We start from the raw sequence: 14,647 nt of genomic DNA, 5'->3' as shown, positions 1-14,647 counted from the left end.
GAGGCAGAGCCCTTCCTGCCTTTACTGGAGCTCAGCAGCCACTACCCCAGAGGCAGAGGACACTGCAGCAGGACCCTTCCTACCTTTAGAATAGAATAGAGTAGAGTAGAATAGAATAAACCAGGTTGGAAGAGACCTTCAAAATCATTGCATCCAACCCATCAACGAGCAGGACACTGACCGCCCATGGTGCCAGCAGACCTTTGGCTGCATCTCCTTACAGGCAAAAGGGCTAGGCCTCAGGTACTGGCAGTGCTTGTGAGGATCTGTGAGTGGTGAGGAGCACCCAAACACATGCAGTGGCCATTTGAAAGGTGTCTTCTCCTCACCCACATCAGGTTCCATGGCACCTGCTCAAAACAAGCAAAGGGAGTTTCAAGGCAAAGAGAGTTTCAAGGCCATAGGAAAAATGGGATGGATGTACTGTCACCTGGAGTGTAGCTTCTTGCATGTCACCCCCACTATCTCTATCAGGGCCAATTTAAGTTGTTCTTCCCTTTCAAGGAGCTGAAGCATCACAATGACCACTGTGCCACCTGAAGCCTTCACTGCTGAACATCTCTGAAAGCAGCTGCCTGCACATCTGACAGCAAGGTAACAGCTACTGCAGGCAGAAAGGTCTCTGCTACTGAACCATAGAATTGTTTTGGGTGGAAAAGACCTCCAAGATCATTGAGTCCAATGTTACAGTGCCTTTACATTCCTGTACAGAAGTCTGACCACTAAGTAAACAACAATAAAATAGAGCAGCCCTTAGGAGCTCAGGAAATGAGTAACACGTCCCTACCTGCTGAGGCAGCCTGGTGGATCAAGAAGCACTGCCTCTGACACTCTGCAGAGTCAAACTGCCTAGAAAGACCCATAAACTGAGGTCACTGTCACTGACACAGCCTAGCTAGGTTTTAAGAGGTGTTTTCCACATCAATGCCTACAACCAAGACAAGAGCAGCCTGTTAAATGACTAGTTAAAAAGCCCCTCCAAAATGGAGAAGTTTTAAAACCTTCCCATTAGCCAAGCATACTCATAAAGAACCCAAATCTATCTGCAACTGCATCACCACCTGCTGGGCACCAAGCAACACAGGCTTGGGGCTGGATCCATCAACAGAAATTGAAGGTGACATTTTGTGATGAAGGCTCTGACTGTCTCTGAGACAGTGGGTTATGGATGTGCAGTGTGTATCAGCATCAAACAGCCCTGGGAGAGCAGTCAAAACCCCTGGCATTTTGAAAAGGCAGTACAAAGAGTGAAATGAATGGCACTACAATCATAGAATCCTTTGGGTTGGGAGGGACCATCAATATCAGCCAGTTCCAACCCCACACCACTACAGACAGGGGCACCTCCCACCAGCACAGGTTGCTCAATGCCTTCTCCAACCTGGCCTGGAACGCTTCCAGGAAGTGAGCATCCACAAGCTCCCTGAGCAACCTGTTCCACTGTCTCACCACCCTCATCGAAAAGAGTCTCTTCCTAATATCCAGTCTCAATCTCCCCTCTTCCAGCTCAACACCACTGCCCCTTGTCCTACCACTACAAACCCCTGTAAAACTCCCTCCACAACTCTCTTGGAGGCCCCTTGCAGGTACTGATCTCCCCAGAGCCTTCTCTTTTCCAGGCTGAACAGCCCCAACTCTTGCAGCCTGTCCCCCATAGGCTCCTGCCCTGTGATCATCCTCATGGTCCTCCTCTGGACCTGCTCCAATAATGATGTGGCTCACTCACAGCTCCAAAGCACTTTGCAGCAAAGACTCCCAATAATCGACCTGGAAGCAGCTGAGTGGCTCCTGAAGGTCAGTGCTCCACCATCAGACTGCATCCAATCTATCTGGCGAGGCTTCAGGTCTTGCCTCTCCTCAGGAGCCACCCCATGCCTTCGCAACTTTGTTTTCACGGAGGAAATAGGATAGGATAGGATAGGATAGGATAGGATAGGATAGGATAGGATAGGATAGGATAGGATAGGATAGGATAGGATAGGATAGGATAGGATAGGATAGGATAGGATAGGATAGGATAGGATAGGATAGGATAGGATAGACCAGACCAGACCAGGTTGGAAGAGACCGTCAAGATCATCATGTCCAACCTATCATCCAACACCACCCAACCAACTAACCCATGGCACCAAGCACCCTATTGAGTCTCCTCCTGAGCACCTCCAGCGATGGTGACTCCACCACCTCCCCAGGCAGCCCATTCCAATGGGCAATCACTCTCTCTGTGTGAAACTTCCAAACCAAAGCAGTAAAAGACCAAAACAAGAATGACCCTGGGTGACCTCACAGAGAGCACTGTGCTGATGTCTCAGCAGCTACCAATGTCTGAAATAGGAAGGGAGCTGCTTTCCCTTACCCAGTATTTGAAGTCTTGTACTCAGGACACATTACAAAGAGAGCCTGTGAACAGGAGAGTTCAGGACTTTACAGATCACCTACACTGAGCACTCCAGGGAACACAGAGCTCTTCCATACAGTATGTCTGTCCCTCACAAAAAGAGAGCTTTCAATATCCAAAATCAGCAGGTACTGAACTGGTGACTGGCCTCAGAAAGCCCCAAGAGAAGCACATGCCTCCATGCCCCTGGATCATCAACCACACTGACAGACAAAACAGGCTTTACTGAACTACCTGTGTCACATGTGGCAGCAATGCCTGACTGAAAATATGTCCAATTAAAAAACAAATCAAAAAACCCAAACAAACAAACAACCCCCCCCAAACACCACCAAAAAACACCTCCAAACAACATAAACCCCACCAAAATACAGCAAACCAACCAACCAACCACAAAAAAAACCCAACCAAGCAAAGCCCTGCCTGACCAACCTGGTGGCCTTCTATGAGCAGGTGACCAAATTAATAGCTGAGGGGAGAGCAACTGCAGTTGTTTACCTGGCCCTGAGCACAGCCTTCGACACTGTCCCGCACCACATCCTGGGCTCCAGGCTGGTGACACATGGGTGTGATGGGTGACCACTAGATGGATAAGGAACTGGCTTGATGGCTGCACCCAGTGAGTGGCTGTCCATGGCTCCATGTCCCAGTGGAGGCCAGGGACAAGTGAAGTCCCTCAGGGATCAGTCCTGGGACCAGGCTTGTTCAACATCTTTGTAGGTACCATGGACAGTGGCATTGAGTGCACCCTCAGCAGGTTTGCTGATGACACCAAGCTGTGTGGTGCAGCAGACAGCTGGAGGGAAGGGAGGCCATCCAGAGGAACCTTGACAGGCTGGAGAGGTGGGCACAAGCCAACCTCATGAAGTTCAATAAGAGCAAGTGCAGGGTCCTGCAGCTGGGTGGAGGCAATCCCAGGCACAAATGCAGGCTGGGCAGGGACTGGCTGGAAAGCAGCCCTGAGGAGAGAGACTTGGGGGTGCTGGGGGAGGAGAAGCTCAACAGGAGCTCTCAGTGTGCACTTGCAGCCCACAAAGCCAATCAGATCCTGGGCTGCAGCAGGAGAAGTGTGGCCAGCAGGGCAAGGGAGGTGATTCTCCCCCTCTACTCAGCTCTGGGGAGACCCCACCTGGAGTACTGCCTCCAGTTCTGGAGCCCCTATTACAAGAGGGATGTGGAGGTGCTGGAAGGTGTCCAGAGAAGGGCCAGGAGGATGATCAGAGGGCTGGAGCACCTCTCCTGTGAGGGCAGACTGAAGGAGTTGGGGCTGTTCAGTCTGGAGAAGAGAAGGCTCCCAGGTGACCTCTTTGTGGCCTTCCAGTATCTGAAGGGGGCTACAGGAAGGCTGGGGAGGGACTGCTCAGGATCTCAGGTAGTGATAGGACTAGGGGGAATGGAATGAAGCTGGAGGTGGGGAGATTCAGGCTGGAGGGGAGGAGGAAGTTCTTCCCCATGAGAGTGGTGAAGCCCTGGAATGGGTTGTCCAGGGAGGTGGTTGGGGCCCTGTCCCTGGAGGTGTTTAAGCCCAGGCTGAGATGAGGCTGTGGGCAGGCTGATGTAGTGTGGGGTGTCCCTGCCCATGGCAGGGGGGTTGGAACTAGCTGATCCTTGTGGTTCCTTCCAACCCTGAATGATACTGTGATACTATGAAAGCCCACAAACCAAACAAACACAAAACACCACCACCAAACCCTCCCCCCAAGCCTAAAGCCCAAAGCAGTAACTGAATGCAGAAAACCATTCCATTTATTACCAGTAGGTTGGGTAAAAGATCCAAAGGGGGTTCAAGCATTCTCTGTTAAAAAGGGGAGGAGGGGAGAGAATTAACTGTAGGAACAGCAAGCAACCCTTCAGGATGTTTATTTCTTCTTTCCCCCCCTCCCCCTTTAAATGCAAACCCCAGTGTTTGAGAAATAGAATCACAGGATCATAGTATCAGTCAGGGTTGGAAGGGACCACAAGGATCAGCTAGTTCCACCCCCCCTGCCATGGGCAGGGACACCCCACACTAGATCAGCCTGGACAGAGCCTCAGCCAGCCTGGGCTTAAACACGTCCAGGGATGGTGCCCCAACCACCTCCCTGGACAACCCATTCCAGGGCTTCACCACTCTCATAGGGAAGAACTTCCTCCTCACCTCCAGCCTCAATCTCCCCACCTCCAGCTTCATTCCATTCCCCCTAGTCCTATCACTGCCTGAAAGCCTGAGCAGTCCCTCCCCAGCCTTCCTGTAGCCCCCTTCAGATCCTGGAAGGCCACAATGAGGTCACCTGGGAGCCTTCTCTGCTCCAGACTGCACAGCCCCAACTCCTTCAGTCTGTCCTCATAGCAGAGCAGCTCCAGCCCTCTGATCATCCTCCTGGCCCTTCCCTGGACACCTTCCAGCACCTCCACATCCCTCTTGCAATAGGGGCTCCAGAACTGGAGGCAGTACTCCAGGTGGGGTCTGACCAGAGCTGAGCAGAGGGAGAGAATCACTTCCCTTGTCCTGCTGGCCACACTTCTCCTGATGCAGCCCAGGATCTGATTGGCTTTGTGGGCTGCAAGTGCACACTGAGAGCTCCTGTTGAGCTTCTCCTCCCCCAGCACCCCCAAGGCTCTCTCCTCAGGGCTGCTTTCCAGCCAGTCCCTGCCCACAGGGAGAACTGAGCTTGCTCTTGTGACCCCAGTGAGCAGGGCAGGGCAAGGATGGCTTCTGGTGGTACTACTGGAATGCTAATCCCAATCAGAGGGGAAAGGCTTGCAGCTTCACCCAGTGGGAGGATTCCCAACTGCAGGCAGGGTATGTGATTAGCAGCTGTGATACTCTGCAATTACTGCAGCACACACTTTGGGGAAGAAAAATAAATAATCATTTCTTTCTGGTTTAGATTGTGCCCAATGTAAATCTGGATTTAATTAAGCACAGGAAGGAGCCTCTCTGCTGGCATTTCAACATCACTGTGCATGTAGCCAGACTACTAACCCAGAGCTATGACTGTGCCTAGCCCCTGAGAGCAAATTTTAGAGACAGAACATAGGTAGATGGTACAGATCTGTATTGCTTAATTGGGAGTGCAATTTGCACTCCAAGTCAGCCATAAAAAATAGCTTTGCTATAAATAGGAGTCTAGTGTGGACTGCACACAGCTCTGAAACCCTGAACAGAAGCAATAGCTGCAGTTGGAGCCTAAAATCATCCCAGGGAGAGAACGTGGGCTATGCAGAGCAAGGGGAAGAGAGGAGTAAGGAAGATAAAGGAGGATGTAGCATCAGGGTGAAGGGGAATGCATTTAAGCTGGAAAGGGGGGGATTTAAACTGGAGAATAGGAAGACATTCTTTACAGTGAGGATGGTGAGACACTGGCATAGATTACCCAGGGAAGTTGCCCCCTCCCTGGAGGTGAAGACCAGGTTGGATGAAGCCTTGAGCATCCTGGTCTAGTGAAAAGTGTCCCAGCTAATGGCAGGGAGGTTGGAACTAGATGATCTTGAAGGTCCCTTCCAAACCAAATCATTCTATGATCAGTGTTTCTGTCTTTACTGCACCCTTCTCATTCTCTTCTTGGGAAAGAGGCAGATTAAGTTCACTGAAATAACTGCCATGCAAAAGCAGAAACAACATGGACCAGGCAACAGTTGAAGAGAACATGAAAGGACAGAAGCATTTCCAAGTGAGCCTCTCAGACAGCTGTAGAAACCTAACAGGTACATAACAATCTGTTTCCAGTTCTGGGCTCTCTGACCCAAAAAGGCCAAGGACTTGCTGAAGAGGGTACAGCAAAGGGCTACAAAGATGCAGAGGGGACTGGAACATCTCTCTGGTAAGGAAAGGCTGAGAGAACTGGGGCTGTTTAGTCTGGAAAAGAGCAGCCTGAGGGGGGATATCATCAATGCTGATGATACTTCAAGGGTGGGTGTCAGGAGGATGGGACCAGGCTGTTTTCCACGGTGCCCTGTGACAGAACTAATAGGTAACAGGCACAAACTTGAACATGAAAAGTTCCATCTAAACATGAGGAGGAACTTCTTCAATATAAGGGTGATGGAGCACTGGAACAGGCTGCCCAAAATGAAATGAAATGAATTAGAATAGAATAGAATAGAATAGAATAGAATAGAATAGAATAGAATAGATCAGATCAGATCAGATCAGATCAGGTTGGGAAAGACCTTTGAAATCATTGAGTCCAACCTATCACCCAGCATCATCTAATCAACTAACCCATGACACCAAGCACCCCATCCAGTCTCTTCTTAAACACTTCCAGTGATGGTGACTCCACCACCTCACTGGGCAGCACTTTCCAAGGGCCAATTACTCTTTCCATGAAGAACTTCTTCCTAACATCCAGACTAAACCTTTCCTGGCACAGCTTGAGACTGTGTCCTCTTGTTCTGGTGCTGGCTGCCTGGGAGAAGAGACCAACCCCCACCTGGTTACAACCCCCATTCAGGTAGTTGTAGAGGCAATGAGGTCTCCCCTGAGTCTCCTCCTCTCCAGGCTAAGCAACCCCAGCTCCCTCAGCCTCTCCTCACAGGGCTGTGTTCCAAACCCCTCACCATCTTTGTTGCCCTTCTCTGGACACCTTCCAGCAAGTCAACTTCCTTCCTAAACTGAGGGGCCCAGAACTGGATACAGGACTCAAGGTGTGGCCTAACCAGTGCTGAAAATGGTGGTGGAGCCTCCATCTTTGGAGACATTCAAAACCCTCCTGGATGTGTTCCTGTGTGACCTTCTCTACGTGAAGCTGCTTTAGCAGTGGAGTTGGACCTGAGGATCTCCCGAGGTCTGTTCCAACCCCTTCCACTCTGTGACTCTGTGCTTTGTTTAACAGCCTGCTTCCTCCACTGTCAGTCACAGAATCACTAGTCAAGATCCATCTAGAAAAGCCCCCAGTAGCTTCATGTACATACAGAACACAATGCTGTCAGCAACACATGCTGCCTTAAAATATGTATCAGAGTTCTTCAGGAGCTACAGGGCAGGAAATTGAAACAGAAGTATCTGAAAGGACAGGAGACCACAGAATACCTCATTTTCCTAGACAGGGAAACAAAACTCTACTTGAAAGCTGTAAGACAAAATGATTTCTGATCTAATTTAAAGGATTACCTAAAAACCCAATAATCTCCATTTGTAATTAGATAAATGGCATCCTCAGATTGATTAAGCTTGTCATTTACAGAAGAACAAACATTCCTCTTCTCTACAAAAAGGAATAAGAGTGCTCAACTATTTTTTCCATAGAGCAAGGCCATTCAGTCAAAGCTAACCAGCCTATGGGAGGTGCATTTTTAACACAGGGAGACCATTAAAGTGTTTCAAATTGGCTTGAGAAGGTGTCTGAGCAGAGCACTGATTTATCTTCCTCACAGTTGAAACACCTCTTCTTCTCTCAGAGCTGTTTTCCCATCCCACACGTAGAGGGGGGCTGAAAGCATGACTTGCTTGCTACAGGTTATTGCTTCAAGAAGATGCTGCCATGCTGCACCCCATTCATCAGTGTGTCTGGCTAATGTTAGTGGGGAGAAGCTAGTGGTGGTGAGAGTAACAACAAATGAAGGCCATCCACTTAGCTGTCACCTCGACCAATTCCAGTTTCCACTCACCTCTTACCACCTCAGATGCTCTCATCTTCCCCGGGCACTCCCTCACAAATACAAATGCCATCGCCTCCCCTGAGCTGCCTGCAGGAGCATTTGAATCCTCAGCAGCTTTGGAGAAGAGGTGTAAGGAGGAAAAGGTAGGCACATGAGTGCCAGCCAGGGCTGGTGCTGTCTGTACGTGTTGCACTGAAGCCAGCGTGAGAATGTGCCGGCTTTTCCTTCAAGCTCTGACCTAGGGAGAACAGCCCAAAACAGCCAGTTTCTGGACACAGAGCCACTGCCATGCCCTGTAAATACCTGTGCATGTGACTCCAGGCTATATCTCCAACACCCTGAGAGAGTTCTCTGATGAAATCACGGAGCAAACATTGCAGATGTACAGAGAGCATTGTCCTCCCAGTTAAAGTTTCACACACATAACTCACACCCCAGGAGCATACACAGGATTGTTTTGATTGGAAAGGCCTTTGACATCATCAAGTCCAGCTGCTAATGCAGCCCTGCCAATGCCAAGGAAGGAAGCATTCCCACTCCTCTGAAGGATGCAGTATTTAGTTTCATGTCACAAACCTTAAGAATCCAAAACCAAAGTAATGTGTCAACAAGGCTGAGATGCAAGAGAAAGGATCATACCACAGGATACCATAGGAGCACCAGAGTATGGGTTAGACAAAAGGACACAGAAGCCATTGGCATATGCCTAATGTCAGTAGAGACTGAGAAAAGAATGGACTTGAGGGGTGGGCCACTTGCTGGATAAGGAACTGGCTGGCTGGCCACACACAGAGCTGTGTGTGATGACCAGATGGACACCAGGGACAATTAGTGTCCCTCAGCAGCTGGTGCTGGGACCGGTGCTGCTCAACACCTTTGCCACAGACATGGACAGTGGGACTGAGGCACCCTCAGCACCCTCAGTGACACCAAGTTATGCAGTCCAGATGACATGCTGGAGGGAAGGGATCCATCCAGAGGGACTTGGACAGCCTGGAGAGATGGCACCAAGACAACCTCATGAAGTTCAGCCTCCTGAAGGTCCTGCACTTGGGTTGGAGCAATCACAACCATAAATACAGGCTGGGCAGAGGATGGCTTGAGAGCAGCCTGAAGGAGGACTTGGGAGTGTCAGCTGGTGAGAGACTGAACATGAGATGGCAATGGCTGCTGCAGGCCAGCAGGCAGCTGTGTGCTAGGCTGCATCCAAAGCAAGGATAGCAGCACAGGGAAGGGATTCTGCCCCTCTGCTCTGGTCTGCTGAGACCCCACCAGGAGCAGTGCCTCCAGTTCTGGGGCCCCCAATACAAGGAGGTCATCAAACTGTTGGAGTGGGTCCAGAGGAGGCCATGAAGATGATCAGAGGGCTAGAGGACCTGTCCTGTGGGGCAGCCTGAGAGAGTTGGGGCTATTAAGCCTGGAGAAGAGAAGGCTCTGGGAAACCTTAGAGCAGCCTTCCAGTACCTGAAGAATGCCTATAAAGGAACAGACTTTTTGTGAGGGCTTGTAGTGATAGGATGAGGGGCAATGGGGTTTTGTTGGAAGAGGGGAGATTGAGACTGGAGATTGGGAAGAAATTCTTGATAGTGAGGGTGGTGAGACTGGAACAGGATGCCCAGGGAGGCTGTGAATGACCCATCCTGGAGGTGTTTGAGGCCAGGTTGTACAGGGCCTTGAGCAACCTGGTCTAGTGGAAGGTGTCCCTGCCCATGGTGCAGGGGGTTTGGAACTAGGTGATTTTTAAGGTCCCTTCCTACCCACAGCATTCTAGGGTTCTCTGAAAGCTGTGTCCCAAAGTGCAGGATTGCTATTTCTACTGAAAGGCCAGAGGGTCTATAAAGCACCAGGGTCAGCAGTCTGAGCTACCTTCTTCTTGGCAAACTTGTGGTTTATTGACACTGAAAACAACTGCACATGATTCCTTAAAGACAAACAACAAAACCCCAAGGCCTCTCCAGTGGCATCTGCCACGGCTGAGTGTGATTCCGCAGTTTGCTTTCCTGTGTGAGACCAAATGTCAATAGCTGCAATAAAACAAAGCTGCTTTTGGGAGCAATGCCTTCCCTCTGAAGTGCCCTAAGTGGAGTGATTCAAAGCAGCATAAAGGCTTTGAAACACTCCTGGGGCAGTCACTTATCCAACACCTATCCTTTAGACAACAGCAGAGCCCCCCCAGCCTCTGTCCCCTAGGCAGAACCTTAAGCAGTACCAAGCTCACAAGAATTTGAGTACTTAATCACAGAAGAAACTGCATTTCAAGGTGCAAGTTTAAACCAAGATTACTGTGCATGACTTAGTGACTGTAATCCAGAGCTTCACATCAAGTGTATGGCATGTATGGAAACTTGCTGCTTTGCAGGCTCTTGCTTTCCCATAACCTCATCTTTACTCCTATATATTAACTCAAACTCTTAGATTCATAGAGTTGTTTGGGTTGGAAAAGTCCTTTAAGGTCCTCAAGTCCAACCACCGCCCCACACCGCCATGGCCATTAAACCCTGTCCCCAAAGGCCATGTGCACAAGTTTGTTGAACACCTCCAGGGATGGGGACTCCACCACCTCCCTGGGCAGCCTGTCCCAACCCCTGACCACTCTTGCAGGAAATTCTTCCTCATCTCCAACCTAACCCTCCCCTGGCACAATTCCAGGCCATTTCCTCTCCTTCTATCACCTGATACGTGGGAGAAGAGACCAACCCCCACCTCACTGCAACCTCCTTTGAGGCTGTTGTAGAGTGACCAGAAATCAAGGCATTGTATTCCAAGGGATTTCTCTCTATTGAGTGATATTTTAGTGTTGGCAATTGAACAAAAGAGGAATAGCTTTTTTTTTATGAAACAGAAGGAATTGCTCCAAATCCCTGTTCTGGAGAGTGACAGATCTCACACCACTTCCTGTAACCCACACCTGGGAAGAAATACAGTTTTCCTGGAATTTCAGAAGGCTCCTTACTGCCAAGATGTGGGATGCAAACCTTCCCCTTCCCAAATTCCTCCTGGAAAACACGACCAATTTCTTGCTTGCAACTGTGACATAAAGCCAATACAGGCAACAAAATTCTCCTTACATCAAACAAAAAGAACAGTCCAGTTCCCAGATTCTTCTCAAGAGACTGAGTAGGGCAAGAGAGCTGAGCTCCAGCTGAAAGAGCTGTCAGAAGGAGCAAGTGAGAATCAGTGATCACATGGCACTAAAGAGTCAAAAAAGGCAGTGAGCCAATTACACTTTGCAAGAGAGAAATGGATTCAAGGAATGGGTTTGCACTTCTAATGCTCTGGAGAAACTGGAATGGAATGGAATGGAATGGAATAGAATAGAATAGAATAGACCAGACCAGGTTGGAAGAGACCTTCAAGATCATCGTGTCCAACCTATCATCCAACACCACCTAATCAACTAACCAATGGCACCAAGCACCCCATCAAGTCTCCTCCTGAACACCTCCAGTGATGGCAACTTCACCACCTCCCCAGGCAGCCCATTCCAATGGGCAATCACTCTCTCTGTGTAAAACTTCCTCCTGAGCCTCCAGCCTGAACCTCCCCTGGCGCAGCCTGAGACTGTGTCCTCTTGTTCTGGTGCTGGCTGTCTGGGAGAGGAGACCAACCTCTGCCTGGCTACAACCTCCCTTCAGGGAGTTGTAGAGAGCAATAAGGTCTCCCCTGAGTCTCCTCCAGGCTAAGCAGCCCCAGCTCCCTCAGCCTCTCCTCACAGGGCTGTGTTCCAAGTCCCTCACCACTTTTGTCACCCTTCTCTGGACTCGTTCCAGCAAGTCAACCTCCTTCCTAAACTGAGGGGCCCAGAACTGGACACAGTACTCGAGGTGTGGCCTAACCAGTGCAGTGTACAGGGGCAGAATGACCTCCCTGCTCCTGCTGGCCACACTCTTCCTGATGCAGGCCAGGATGCCTCTGGCCCTCCTGGCTACCTGGGCACACTGCAGGCTCATGTTCAGCCTACCATCAACCAGCACCCCCAGGTCCCTCTCTGCCTGGCTGCTCTCAGCCACTCTGACCCCAGCCTGTAGCACTGCCTGGGGTTGTTGTGGCCAATGTGCAGAACCTGGCACTTGGATGTGTTCAATCTCCTGCCCTTGGCCTCTGCCCATCTGTCCAGCCTGTCGAGGTCCCTCTGCAGAGCCTCTCTACCCTCCAGCAGATCAACTCCTGCCCCAGCTTGGTGTTGTCAGCAAATTTACTGATGATGGACTCAATGCCCTCATCCAGATCATCAATGAAGATGTTAATGAGTACAGGGCCCAGCACTATTTTCTCTATTCTCTCCTTAAGGCATGAATTAACCCCAAGGCTTTACTCAGCTTCTTACTTCTTTCAGACCCACTGTCCATAAAGGAAAAATAATGTTTCTATCTAAACTTACCTTCTTTTACAAACCATGTGCTAGTTCTGCAAAGATATGTATCACATATTTTAAGCCTAACACTAGGACATTGCCAGAGTACTCAGAGTCAGCTGGCTGGGGGCAAGAGCAGAGATCTATTTCAAACCTGTTTAAGCATAACCCCCCTGTTTCAATTACCCACAGACAAGAGTAAATGCACAGGGATGCATTACATGGGTTAGACACTAAACACTGAATTTTCTTTCCACTTGTCCTATTAACACAGCCAACACATCCAAAGCAATGGCAGTAGAAGCATAATGTGTTGCTCCCTAACACAGCCTGAACTCTCTGCCTCTCCTGTCACTTCAAACCAGATTATGAAACCAAATTATTCCAATTAAGGGCACCCAGCTTCTGGCAGCCACACAGAACCAAGCACTGCACTGCTTTCCTCACAACACTGCTGTGGAGGAAGAGCATGCCTGCATCTGGACCAGCCTCCTTTTCTGTCTGTTCACAGGTTTTACTTCTCTTCCTTCCCTTCCTCCTCCTCTTCAACATGACTTCTCTTTGCCTGTCCTCCCCACTCCTCTCACATCTATTGCCTTCCCTCCATGTTTTCCTGCTTTCACAGAACCACAGAATTATTGAGGCTGGAATAGACCTCTGAGATCACCAAGTCCAGCCTATGACCTAATACCACCACATGGACTAGACCATGTCACTAAGTGCCACATTCAATCTTTCCTTAAGTGCCTCCAGGGACAGCGACTCCACCACCTCCCTGGGCAGTCCATTTCAGTGTCGAATTCCCCTTTCCATGAGGAGTGCTTCCTAACATCCAACCCAGCCCACCCCTCACACAGCTTCAGGCCATGACCTCTCATCTTGTCACAAGTTGCCTGGGAGAAGAGCTTGACCCCCACTTCACAACTTCCCTTCAGGTGGTGGTAGAGTGATCACTCCAAAACTCTGCACGGCTCCCTCAGGAAAGTGTGTAGAAAGAAACACACCAGATGGATCCTTTTCTCAAGGAGCAGCTTCCACACAAGAAGGATTTGAGGGCACAGCTAACAGGAACAAAGCACCTTTTGAAAAGCAAGCACATCAAGTCTATGGAAAATCAGTACCTGGAAAGGTTGGACCAGATAATCTTAGGGTCCCTTCTAACCTGACATTCGGTGACCCTGTGCAAACAGAGTACAGGTGTCCAGTGCTTGCACTGTCCTTGCACCTACAGACCAAAGTGACCTTCATCAGTCCTCTGCTTCACATCCAATCTGATCAAAATTATGAAAAACCACTGGGCTGCATTAAAATGTCCTACTGCTTAATGGACACAGGCTGAGGTGCAGAGGAGCAGATCTGGGCTCTGCACTGAGCTGTTCCAGAAGCTCTGACTTACAAGACAGACACTGATGATATTCCTACATTCACGCTGCTGGAGGCCTCATCATTTTTTGATGCATTATATTTCAAGGAACTGTTCATGCCCTCCAGTTATTCAGGGAGAAATGGTGCAGCACTGCAGTAATTCTACCTGGCCCTTCCCAAAAGCTGCAAGGAAGGGGACACTGATCCCCTGCTTGCTTTCTGAGAGAGGGATCTGCCACTTTTCCCTTGGTTTTGCCACTCGAGAATAAGAGCACAGGCAGAGATGCCAACACAGAATCATAGAATGCTCTGGGTTGGAAGGGTCCTCGGAAGGTCATCCACTGCAACCCCCTCTGCACTCAGCAGGGACATCCTCCACTAGATCAGGGTGCCCAGAGCCCTATCAAGCCTCACCTTGAATATTTCCACGGATGGATCCTCAACCACCTCCCTGGGCAACCTGTTCCAGTGTTTACTACCCTCACAGTGCAGAACTTGTTCCTAACATCCAACCTAAATCTCCTCTTTTCTAGTTTGAAGCCATTGCTCCCTATCACTACAGGCCCTGGTAAGCAGTGTCTCTCTATCGTTCATGTAAGCCCCCTGCAGGTACTGGCAGGATGCCATTAGGTCTCCCTGGAGCCTTCTCTTCTCCAGGCTGAACACCCCCAGCTCCCTCAGCCTGTCCTTGCAGCAGAGGTGCTCCAACCCCCTGATAATGTGAGTGTGATAATGGAGGTGAGGAGGAAGTTCTTCCCCATGAGAGTGGTGAAGCCCTGGAATGTGTTGTCCAGGGAGGTGGTTGGGGCCCTGTCCCTGGAGGTGTTTAAGCCCAGGCTGGCTGAGGCTCTGGCCAGGCTGATGTAGTGTGGGGTGTCCCTGCCCATGGCAGGGGGGTTGGAACTGGATGATCCTTGTGGTCCCTTCCAACCCTGACTGATACTACA

At 49.9% G+C, this 14,647-nt stretch overlaps 1 protein-coding gene across 1 annotated transcript in view; it reads right to left on the bottom strand.

Annotated features, from left to right (window-relative positions):
- PCDH15 (protocadherin related 15) overlaps window positions 1-14,647 on the bottom strand; it is a 365,652-nt gene that overhangs the window by 338,800 nt on the left and 12,205 nt on the right. The window lies entirely within an intron of this gene.

Source organism: Melanerpes formicivorus, unplaced genomic scaffold, assembly GCF_026170545.1.
Source record: "Melanerpes formicivorus ecotype bairdi unplaced genomic scaffold, bMelFor1.0.p_v2 SCAF_6, whole genome shotgun sequence".
Taxonomy (NCBI): Eukaryota; Metazoa; Chordata; class Aves; order Piciformes; family Picidae; genus Melanerpes; species Melanerpes formicivorus.
The sequence above is the reverse complement of the archived record's forward strand: the minus strand, read 5'-3'. Positions and strand labels throughout refer to the sequence as shown.